This window comes from Brachycentrus maculatus, unplaced genomic scaffold (assembly GCF_059751285.1).
Source record: "Brachycentrus maculatus isolate JH-2025_06_01 unplaced genomic scaffold, ASM5975128v1 h1tg000853l, whole genome shotgun sequence".
NCBI lineage: Eukaryota > Metazoa > Arthropoda > Insecta > Trichoptera > Brachycentridae > Brachycentrus > Brachycentrus maculatus.
In genome coordinates, this window is record NW_028281580.1 from 20,597 (window position 1) to 33,364 (window position 12,768).

General features: G+C 28.9%; 1 protein-coding gene across 1 annotated transcript in view; it reads left to right on the forward strand.

Annotated features, from left to right (window-relative positions):
• Positions 1-4,349: 4,349 nt before the first annotated feature.
• LOC148300010 (uncharacterized) overlaps positions 4,350-12,768 on the forward strand; it is a gene marked incomplete at its 3' end in the record, with an annotated part of 89,037 nt that continues 80,618 nt past the window's right edge. Inside the window, exon 1 of the mRNA XM_088275392.1 lies at positions 4,350-4,625. The remainder of the gene's footprint in view (positions 4,626-12,768) is intronic.

Consider the following 12,768-nt stretch of genomic DNA (forward strand, 5'->3'; position numbering starts at 1 on the left):
ATATATATATATATATATATATATATATATATATATATATATATATATATATATATATATATATATATATATATATATATATATATATATATATATATATATATCGTAGTCGTACAGGAGAAAGTGACCAACTAACAAAACGTAAAATGTTTAGGAAGGCCATTTAAGTCACTTTTGCTTGGCAAGAAAATAAACATCAATGTAGTAAGTCAGTTTTAACAAGTCAATATATTATACTTCCAAGTTTAAAATCCTTCGGGGTTTTTTCAGGGCAATATTAAGCTAGTAAGATATCAAATATTCGATTATCACGTTTTTGTAAAAAAAATGCACGTGGTCACATTCTCCTGTAAATATACATTCAATTGCTTAATACTATATCAAATATATGTTTTGGAAATTTTACATTAGTATTTTCTGAAAATAGCCCATATGATATTATAAATCGCTTAACGTTAATGCCACAGCAATTATGTCACGAGATCAAGGAAGATAAGGCGACATATGAAATGTACTGCTACAAATAACAATTTACATTTTTGGATGCATTATTCATTAACGGGTGAAAAGTGTGATGAAATTCAAGCCGGCCATCAGTTCAGAGCCCGATGGGTCGTTGAGAACCTTAATAGAAGGTTTCGCTGACGAAATGTACGTTAGCAGCTTTACGCGGACTGCCAACCAAAAACTGTCACAGTGTTTGATTGATTACGCGATAAACAACAGCTAAGGGAGAAGATTTACATTTAGCCACGCAATTAAGGGGTTTCTTATATTTTTACCCTTTAATTATTTTAATTAATCAATCCCTTAACAAACAACAGATCATATTTTAAGCATGATATCATGAAATCATTGAAGTTGTTATTACTTGAAGTAATTCAAGTTAGAATTTTGTTATTGTAAAATATTTTGCATATTTTAGGAATTTTACTTGAAGTTATTCTTAATTCGTTATTTTTGTACTTTATATAAACGTTTTTTTTATTCACTCATTATTATTAAGAAGATTTTTTTCCCGGAAAATCTCTTTTCATAATATTATTTAAAAAATAAAATAACAAATACACTTGGGTCTGTTTTTATGCGGATCTTTTTTATGCGATTTTGAAGTTATGCGATTTACAAATGTAATGGAACCCATCCATTATTTTTGTATGTAGTTCAAGTCTTTTTTTATGCGAATTTGCATTAAAAATCTAAAATTTAGACATGTGCAGTGAGATTGTGTCACGAGCACAAAGTTTACCTTAAATCTTACATCGTATTCATAAGATGCGTTATTTGAAAAAAAAAACGAAAAAGCAATTGTAATTTGGATTGAAGATGTATCTCAAAAACGATTTCCTATGTGGATATTTAATTAAGGAAAAAGTTCTTCTGTTTTTATTTTTATGATTTTTTATCAACTTTTTTTATGAGATTTTTGGAACATTCCATCAAATTGATTTGAAGTTATGCGCTTTTTAAAAATAATGGAACCCATCCCCCAGTTTTGCATATAGTTCAAGTCTTTTTTATGCGACTCCTCGTCGAACGTATCTATCGCATAAAAAGAGACCTAAGTGTAAAGTTTGTTTCTCATATATTTTATGTGATTAATTTCGTTACTACCGTCATCATCAGACTAGTAGGAGGCTTCGAAAAAATTAGGGTAGATGTGTTGAGATGGTTTGGGTTTGTGAATCGATTGGGCGAGGGAAAAATAATTAAAAAAAAATTCAAGTCGAATTAAGTAGGTAATAGAAGCATAAAAAGAGCAAAAAAAACTTGACATGACAATTTTTTTATTGTATAGTTAGGTCAGTGGTCGCAACAAATGGTGGGTATGAGGAAATGCATGAATGTGGAAGAGGTGAAGATTGTTTGCAAAAATAGACTGGTGTGGCGTTCTTTCGTTTTCTTTCTGCTTTCTTTTCTCCCTGCGGATGATTAGTTAATTAGTTTTTGATAAAATATTTAAATAAATCTTTATGATACTTTTCTTTTGTACAATAAATAAACAAGTTTACAAAGCATCGATCCAATGAACCGCCATATGCATCATCTTGTTTGAATCGTGATCAATGAGGCAAGATAAGAAAATCACTTTCAAAATTGAAGATCGCTGTTTTAAATTTCACCCGTTTTCCGCTTTTCTTCCTCCTGGCGTCGGAGCATATACGCCACTTTTCCGCATCCATCAAGATTACTGTCACAACTCCTTAGAGTCAACCCTGAGCTGGAAAGTTATCTTTTTATCGTTTTCAGTAATATAGCCTCTCCAGAAAGTCCGCATCGATTAAGACAAATTTGGCGTATTCGTTTATGTCACCATCAGCAAGTTTATAGGATGTCGTTAACGATTTTTAACGTTATTTTTTGCTTATACGGGAAGTGAAAATATGACCATATTTTATTTAATAATTTTAATTTTAATTTTTAAAATAAAATAATTTTAACCCTTTCCGGTCCCCCAAAATAAAAAATAAAATCTAGGTAGACAGTTACATTCCAATTGGAAAAAATTTGTCCTCTGCTCCACATACTGTTGTAATAGATACGAGTGAATAAAATGTAAGCTTGGAATTTAAATAAATAATACTAATGATGAAAAAATTTTCAAATAACATCCGACATAGGACCTAAGGGGAAAAAACCAATGTCGAAAAATATTTGACATTGGACCAGTAAGGGTTAAATTATTACTGCACATATTAAAACTTTTACTTGAGTACCTAGAACTGTATAGCGGTCCATTTAATCTTCACATTTTTTTGAAAATGCCATAACTAGGCGAAATAATTGTCACGAAATTGATAATTATGTACTTTTTTAAGCAATAAAATACAACTTAGCAGACTCAAAAAATCATTGTTTGATTCAACATTTAATACTTAAATTAAAATGGAGTTCTACAAATGAAATGCCAAATCCATAAATAATTTAAGTATTGGGGTTTAACGTGTTAATGTTGAAACAACCGTAACACTGCCTTAATTTATCAATGTTTAATTTATTTTGCTCCATATATTGTATTTCTGAAATTAAATTCTAAGTGCTTTTTTAATCACCAACACAGTATTTGTATATACTCTTATACTACAATAGGGTAAGTATCTAGTGCCTCGCGGCAGTTTTAAGGGAGATACAATTTCCAAACGAAATATTGAGGTTTTGTTTAATGTTACCCTAGAGTTCAATATTACTGTAATGTTCGATGTTAGGTACTGGATATTCTAAACTGTGCTTGATTTCAAGATGCCTGTTAATAGTAATAACTGATCGGAAGTCATGTGCTAGCAGCAACATTAAAACTAAATTGCTTTTTTTAAAAATGTAATTAAAAGGTGTATTTAATTATAAAACACTAAAATGCAATTAATTTTTTTTAAACATTTATAAGAAAAGTATATTGAGGTGGGTATAAAGAATTACATTTATTGATTTGGCAGTCACTTTGTGGTAAAATCTATCCATTTTTAATAAATGTTTTACTTAGTAAATATCACTATTTCTTAAAATTTACGGTGTTTGAAAATGATGCAGAATGGATCGAACACGAAAACAAAAGAAAAAGTGGTATTTACTAAGTAAAACATTTATTAAAAATGGGTATATAGAAGTCTGGGCTAGCGACCAAAAAACCATGGATAGAATCGTTTATGTACACAGTGTTTAAAATGATCACATTAACCCGCTTAGCTGGTCTTAAGTCCTGCAAATGCCTTGACTTCGATATAATTAATTCAATTAAATTCAATCCTTGATAGTTTAACTATAAAGGTTTGAATTTTATTTTTGAACCATTTTTTATTACATTATTTCAGTATTTTGCATTTATGTAACGTGTTAGAATAAACATTTTTATAATTTATTTATTTCAATTCTACCCTGGTTAGATTTCTAGGGGTTCAAAATAATTAAAAAAAAAATTCAGTCTAATATTTATAGAATATCACCCTGAACTAGTGCTTGAAGCGCTGAGTTGATCACCTTGCCTTCATATTTTTTTTTGTCAAACACTTATATCGAAATATTTCGTAGCATTATATTAATGATTTAGATAACGGAAAATCACATAAATAACAAAAAAAATACTTGTGGATGAACTTTACATGTTATAATTATAAATTGGATAATATTTTATTTAAAGCTGGAATAAATATGTTTTGTGTCGAATACTTTCAATTTATATTTAACTTTTCCGTAGCATTACACTGTTATTTAAAATTCCGGAAAATTATATAAAATAAATTTGAGGATACACTTTTCGAAGCTGGGAAAGGCTTCCGTTCCCGACGCATTTGTCGGGCGCATCAGTCAGGCGTAGCGTCGCGACGCTAATACCGACGTACAGCCCGACTGCCAGTGGATGCTGAGCGCTCGGAGCCGGTTCTCGTCCCGTCCGCAGCGGTCGCTACGCGCAGCCCTACGACGCCGCTACGGCGCTGAAAAAGTTTTCGGTGACATTTTTCCACCCCGTGTGATTCGTCGGAGGTGCTCCAAATTGATATTTATAGTGTGACGTGCAGTGAATTTTTAGCAAGTTTCAAATGATTTACCACAAGCATGCATAATTTGTATTTATGTAACTGTGCTCGGTGTAAAATAAACTTAACATATTTAAAATAAAAATTCTTAAGGTACGTACATTCTTCTGACAAAAGTACATTAAAAAATATATTAAAAACATCAGAATAAAAAAAAAATGTTGTTTGATTTATTTTGGATTTTTAAACATCATTTTTTATGACAACTTTTTTTTGTAGTGTTAATATATATATAATGTATAAGATACGTTTATACTTCAAATTGCAATAAGGAACAAATTGAAAAACAAACAATTTTATTTATTTTAATTGATTCATATTGTCATATTTTATTATCATATGAAACATTTTTTTAACAATTAATTCATCATGAAGTGTTTTTTTATTTAAGAATAAAATTAGGTAATTTTATCAGAAGTAAGTACTTCTGATAAAATTACCTTTAAAATAACTTAATTTTTATTTTATGATGTTTTTTTTAACATTACATTTTATGATAAAATGAAGAGCTTTTTTTACGGTATTTTCATTTATGAAAAAATAATTCATTTTATGAGATATTAAATCTTAATTAAGTAATTTATTTATTTAAAATTAATGATAAAAAAAATCCATGTTAAAAAAAAAAGTTTTTCTACATAATTGTTCATGTGGTAGGTATACATACGTTTATAAATTAGAAACATTTGATATTACTTCAAAAGGTTCATATTTATATTTTATTTAATATACGGTACTTTTTTGAAAAATTCAAAGAGAAATTTCTAAATGATTTCATTTTATTCAAATCTGCGTGCTATAAAAATACATAAAATTTATTCAATGATAATTTTTCTCATACATAAAGATTGCTGTTCATTTGATGAAATAATATATTTTTTTGATCAGTTAATAAATACAGTTCTACAATACTGCTAGACTAATTTGCATAAAAATGGAAATTAAAACTTATTTATTATTCATTTGTAAAATAAAATATACTTTTTGCCGTGATTTAAAATACATAGTAATAAATACATAATGTGTATTTAGTTAACATATTTTTTTTACAAAATTTTTGTAACAAAGGCATTTCAATGCGTTAAACATAACATTTAAATTTAAATTTTTTGAATTATTGTCACTAGTCAACTAACTAACTAACTAACCATCACGCCGCTTCCCCGCAGGGGTAGGCAGAGAGAATCGAACGCCAAACCACTCGGTCTTTGCAAACATTCTTTGCCTCTTCTACATTCATGTATCTCCTCATACATACCCGACGATTATTACGACTCCTGACCCGGCCGCTTTCAAGTATTTGACATACCTGATTGTGCCAAGTTTTCTTCGGTGGTCCTCTGCTTCTTTTTCCAACTACATTCGCCTCATAAATTTGTTTAACCGTTCTTTCTTCACTCATACGCTCCACATGTCCAAACCATCTCAACACACCTTTCTTAATTTTATCGATAATGCTTATCTCAGCCTTACATTCTTTCCTTATTTCATCATTCGAACATCTATCAAACATCGTTTTGCCACACATTCGTCTGAGCGATCGCATTTTGACTGCATTCAGTCTGCTTTCATCCTTCTTTTGCCAACTCCATGCTTCGCTTACATACATAAGGGTTGGAACCAGAACTCCATTGTGTACTGCTAGTCAAACTGAATGAATTTCAGATTACAAAATTATAGTAAATATGTAATGTTTTAATCAGTGCTGAATTTCATCGAAAGCAACCCTGCCCACAATTATAAATTATCTACCTCAAAACCGCGATATGTGGTTGACACAAATGTATCGTGATATCCAATAACATGACAACTCCATTATTTAGAAAAAATGTTAATTGAAAAGATGTAATATTTAAACAAAAATGCACTACCGGATATGATAAACATGTGTTAATGTGTTTTTCAGCACGTTTTCATTGTCGTTTCTTTTACAATATATTCCATAATATAGATTTATATTATCCACTGACACTTCGTGATGGAATTGCATTCTTAATATACCAGTCTGATGATGTCGGTAACGACGAAACCCGGTCGCTGGTCAAATAAAAAAAGTGGAAAAGCTAAAAAAATTGGTTTTAATCTAATAATATATTATTATTCCATAATAAATAAAATATACTTTACATTTTTTTATAATACTTAAATATTCTTCTAACCCCTTTTTGAACGCAAAATAGGATAAAGGGCTCCACATATGATTGGTGTAGTCAGATTCTAATTGTTTTTAAGAAAAAAATCAAAAAGTTAATATAAAATATAAAATAATACATTATTTCAACCAAAAATGTTAATGTTGAAGTTTTATTTGAAAATCATGATATATTAAATTTAAGTAAAGCATGTAAACTTCATCCATTTATCCGTACCCAATGGTGCATAGACCACTGTATTGTATTGACGCAGTGTTATCTTGATCGTTACTTACATGAAGACAAGGTGATAACTCCTGCGCTTCAGGGACCACTCCAGCATTATATTAAATAAATATTCAAGTGTAAAATCACTAAAATTTATTTTCACTCCCCCCCCCTGGGAATCGAACCCGAGACCTCCAGTATGGTAGCTAAACAATTTAACCATTACACTACGGAGACAGTTTTAAGAAATAAGGTTAATGTGGCGTTTAAACATGGGTAGAATGGAGTCATTAATTGATCATGTAAAACCAGCCGATGACAGATCGTGAGTTCTGTAAATGGTCAAACTTCCATATCCTCACCTCAATAATTTTCTTTATCTTGTTGAGACATCAATTAAATAATAGTAATTACTTAATCTCTCACTTTGCGGTATATTTATCCATTTTAAATTGAAATTTAAAGTGGTAAATACCTCTTTGTCTTAAAATCAGCTGTATTATATGTATGGTGGAACCTCTCATGACAAGCATAGTTTGTTCTAAAATCTTACTCGTTAAGGAAAACGTTTTTTTGTTTTTGGCGCAAAAGTCCCGGCTCGTAAGTGAATATCGTGAAAAAGGGACCTGAATTTTCTCCGTTATGCAAAATGTCGTTGTATAAGGAAGCAACTTGTTAACATTTCATATTATTTTTTGACATCTCATCAAAGATGAAGAAGAATATGGAAGTCTGGGTATTTACGGAGCTGACAACCGTCATAGGCTGGTTTAAGTGATCACTTTACACGCGTGTAACATTCACCAATTCTACTACAATTATTGACAACCACACTACTCGAATTATTGGAAGTTCTATATATATGAACCAATTTAGAAACATTGTTCTTGAATCACTAGAACTTCACTAGAGACATCTATTGGCGAGATGGAGAAAAGCTTTTTATCAAGCAGAAACTCTTATATTAGTATGTGAGGTCTGAATGCTAGTTATGCGAATTACTTATTATGAGAAGTTCCACTGTACATGTAACTACTAATCGCGTTAAAATCTCGGTTACATGTTGCTCATAACTGATTTAACAAATCTACAAAGAATAAACGTAAATGCAAAAACTTAAACGCAAAATATTAAAAAGTTGATGTATCCGGATTGACTTGACTTAATTGTCGATACCCTTTCTGTGTTTAGTACTCCGTCATATTTACCTACGAATGTGCTGATCAAAGCCTTTTCAGAGCGCTTTACTCTTCCTGCATACATATGTACGTGAACGTTATGTACGTATCCCGAAGTCTTGATCGTGCACTTGGAGAATTATGAGCCCTAAACAGAATGTTCGGAAGCTAATATTGACGCCAAGATGAAAGGCAGTATTATTATTCTATTTAATTAAACCCGGTTAGCGAGTTCATTCTACTGCCAAACTATGTAGTTAACCCTTTACTCACCCAGGATCATTTCGGCATGACGTCATTTAATGTATATGAAATAATAAATTTAATAAAACACAAATATTATTACTTGTCATATCAGTTATCATTCCTAATTAAGGGTTTGCAACGTAAATTGAAAATGTATGAATTATTTATCCTACGAATGATATATCAATCTATCATAGCCGAATCAATCATGTAACAACACATGAAAGATATCCAACAACATTGCATATGTATACATATATAGGGGTAAGTTAGGGAGGGGGTTAGTTGAGTGGGTGGAGTTTGAAAATAAAGGAAAAATGGAAAGCAGAGGTGAAGAATTTTGAAACAATATACAATTTTATAACTTATTTTAAGAATTTTGTTTTTTTTTGGATTAAACTGCCCCTTATTTACCCCTCTCCTTATTGTAGAACAGTTTTAAAAAAAAATATTTTAGTTATTATTCAGACCTGTCGATGGAAGACTCTTCTGAAAAGAGTAGTCATTAATACGCTCATGTGGTATAAAAACGAGTGTTTCCTTAATCTTTTTAATAAGTCTTACCACAAAGTAAATGTCGAAACAATAAATAAATAAAAAAAGGCTAATTTAAATAATTTTTAATTTTTTTTAAATATTAATTTCGAGAATCTGGAACGTAGGATCACCTTGCGGTCATATAACTAATGATCAAATTAACACCGCCTCGATCCGGTGCTCTAACTATCATTTGAGTGCGGGTCAGAAAGGTCAGAAAACATGACTTATGACGCAGAATTTTGTCAGGTTGTGGTTTCGTACTTAGTATCACGAGACAGAAGCTCTAGGTTCATCCCCAATTCTGACACGACGTGACTTGTATTTTCAAACGCAAGTGACTTACCCGAAAAAAGCGTTGAATTGAAATATTTGCGTAGATCATAAGAATATTAATATTTGTGTTTTGTATTTAAAAATCATTATGAACTTAAGCTTTGTAAAGGTAATATAACACTTTCTTCATCATTCATAATTTATTTTATGTTATACCTCTCAAAAACTCTACATTACGACAGCCGGTATCGGGATTGTTATTGCCTCTTCTACCCTACTTAAGGTTCTTTTTGAGTCTTAAGATGGCCTATCAAGGCAATGAATATTCTTGAACCGATTATTACGAAGTTGAATTTTTGCCTAGTTTTGTACAATATGTTTTATGAATGATGAGGAGAGTATATGTGTCGGGTTGTGGTCCCGTGGATAGTGTCGTGGACTCTTAAGCCAGAAATTCTCGGTTCGAACCCACTACTCTACCACAATTTGATACCTATTTCTAATAATGAGCCGCTTAGGCAAACAGAAATAGTATGAAATTGAAATATTTGTGTGAATAAAAAAATTCAAATAATCTACAACATTTTGAGTGTGTCCAAATACTTGTTCACAAAATCTGGATTATCTCCAATTACAGGAGTTATTTTCATATTATTTTTTGACATCTCATCAAAGATAAAGAAGAATATGGATCCATATTCTTCTTCGGAATAAGAATATCCATATTCTTCTTCATCTTTGATGAGATGTCAAAAAATAATATGAAAATAACTCCTGTAATTGGAGATAATCCAGATTTTGTGAACAAATATTTGGACACACTCAAAATGTTGTAAATAAATTATCTGGTCAAATTATAAGCTTAAATAATAAAAATGAAAATGGTATTTTCTGGCGTTTCTCATGTGTGTGATTATAATCCAGGATTTGGACCTCACATACTAATATAAGAGTTTCTGCTTAGTAAAAAGCTTCTTTACATCTCACCAATAGATGTCTCTAGTGAAGTTCTAGTGATTCAAGAACAAGGTTTCTAAATTGGTTCATATAAAAAGAACTTCCAAGAATTTGAGTAGTGTGATTCTCAATAATGGGTAGAATTGGTATATGTTACACGTGTGTAAAGTGATCACTTAAACCAGCCGAAGACGGTCGTCAGCCCCGTAAATGCCCAGACTTCCATATTCTTCTTCATCTTTGATGAGATGTCAAATAATATCTTTAAAATTTATTTTTATTTTTATTTTGTAAATCTGAACATATATTCTATTTATTTACATACGGTATCCTCTTAAATCAATATCCTCCCTGTGATGAGAAAGGGTGGAAAAATATGTTTTTGAATTTTCTTTATTGCCCTTATTACATAAGACACTATATCCCTTGCAAATTTTGTTTGTTCATTATATCTACAAAGGATTTGAATGAACTTCACATGAATGAACATTGATAACAAATTCTTAAGGAAAGTGCCTGATGTAAGGATTGAGGTGGCTGTTTTTAACCCTTTCACGTTCAAGTAAGTTTCTTTAAAAATATATTAAATGAAATATTGATTTCACGAAAAAAACGTAAAACGAGCGGCATTTGAAAGTGATGAGTTGTAAATTTGCATCTGTTGGAAAAGTTCAGCTGAAGTATGTCAATGGGAACCGCTTAGAGTTATGGGGTTTCCCGAGAAAGTGCGACTTTAAGCCAAACCTATCAAAATTAAGCTTACTTACAAACCTCATCATTGTTAAAATTTGAGCATAAAGAAGTGAACGTTATTTAACTTCGTGTAGCATTCAGTAGCATTGATAAGGAAGGGAACATAATACTTATCGTAGTATTTAACGTAAAAAACGGTTCGTTTATAACTTGCGATTTGATAAACGTCATTATTTTGGCTTTGAATTTATACTACTCGATTTGGAAAAGCATTCATTCACAAAGACAACATAATGAAAACTTATATCTAATATATATATATATATATACATATATATATATATATATATATATATATATATATATATATATATATATATATATATATATATATATATATGTGTATATATATATATATATATATATATATGTATATATATATATATATATATATATATATATATATATATATATATATATATATATATATATATATATATATATATATATATAAAAATTTTTCAAGTATATATATATATATATATATATATATATATATATATATATATATATATATATATATATATATATATATATATATATATATATATATATATATATATATATATATATATATATATATATATATATATATATATATATATATATATATATATATATATACTTGAAAAATTTTTCGTTTTCTTGTCGATTGGTATAAATTAGATTTTCGACGATCATTTGAAAATTAAAGTGATTAAATCGCTTTGTAAACTTGATCTGAAAATATACAAAGCCTATTATTTTAAAAATATACATTTTATAGAACTGAAAATATCCTAACATAATGAAACATTATACCGTACTTAAAAATTGGACTAGACCGAGAGTTTTATATTTGCATGTACATATATTATATATGTATAAATAAATGTAAATATATTAATATATATATATAAATATATATATATATATATATATATATATATATATATATATATATATATATATATATATATATATATATATATATATATATATATATATATATATATATATATATATATATATATTTATATATATACATATATATATATATATATATATATATATATAGATAGATATATATATATATATATATATATATATATATATATATATATATATATATATATATATATATATAATATATATATATATATATATATATATATATATATATATATATATATATATATATATATATATATATATATATATATATATATATATATATATATATATATATATATATATATATATATATATATATATATATATATATATATATATATATATATATATATATATATATACGTGTATGTGTGTATGTAAACCCAATTACTGTTATATGATAAAAGCGAAATCTTGTAATCCCAGCAATAATTTGCAGTTGGCGCTTTTGGAGTACCAAATAAAATAAGTAATATTTTTTGTAACACCTTGTAGCTAAAGTGGAAGTTGTCACATTCATTCAGAATCTATGACTATTTTTGTACAAGTCTCATGTTGTTTGTCCCGAGGGAATACACCCTTTAGTCGTTCCGTCTACTCCTGGTCAGGGGATCCCCAATACGCATACAAGGGAGGAATATATAGGCTCGAGGCTAGGACTTTTAGGAAAATTGTTATGTAATACAGAAAGGAGAAAGGAAGGCACAAGGGTGTAATAACCCGGAGAGAGATTTGTTGTCTAAACTGTGTGTGGTCCGATGGCTTTTTGATTTGAAGCTTCCCTGAAAATATTGCTTTGTATGATTTTATTTGAAAATGATACCTCACTGAAAATATGATGTATATTCTGTGTACGACTAAGGGTAGGTTTAAAATTAAACTTTTTTTTTTATTGACATGTTGGTTATACACAGTCTCAAATAGAAATACTGTCATACGACTATCAAACCTTTTACTGACCAAATCCATTTTTTTTTAAAATATGAATTTGGCCGC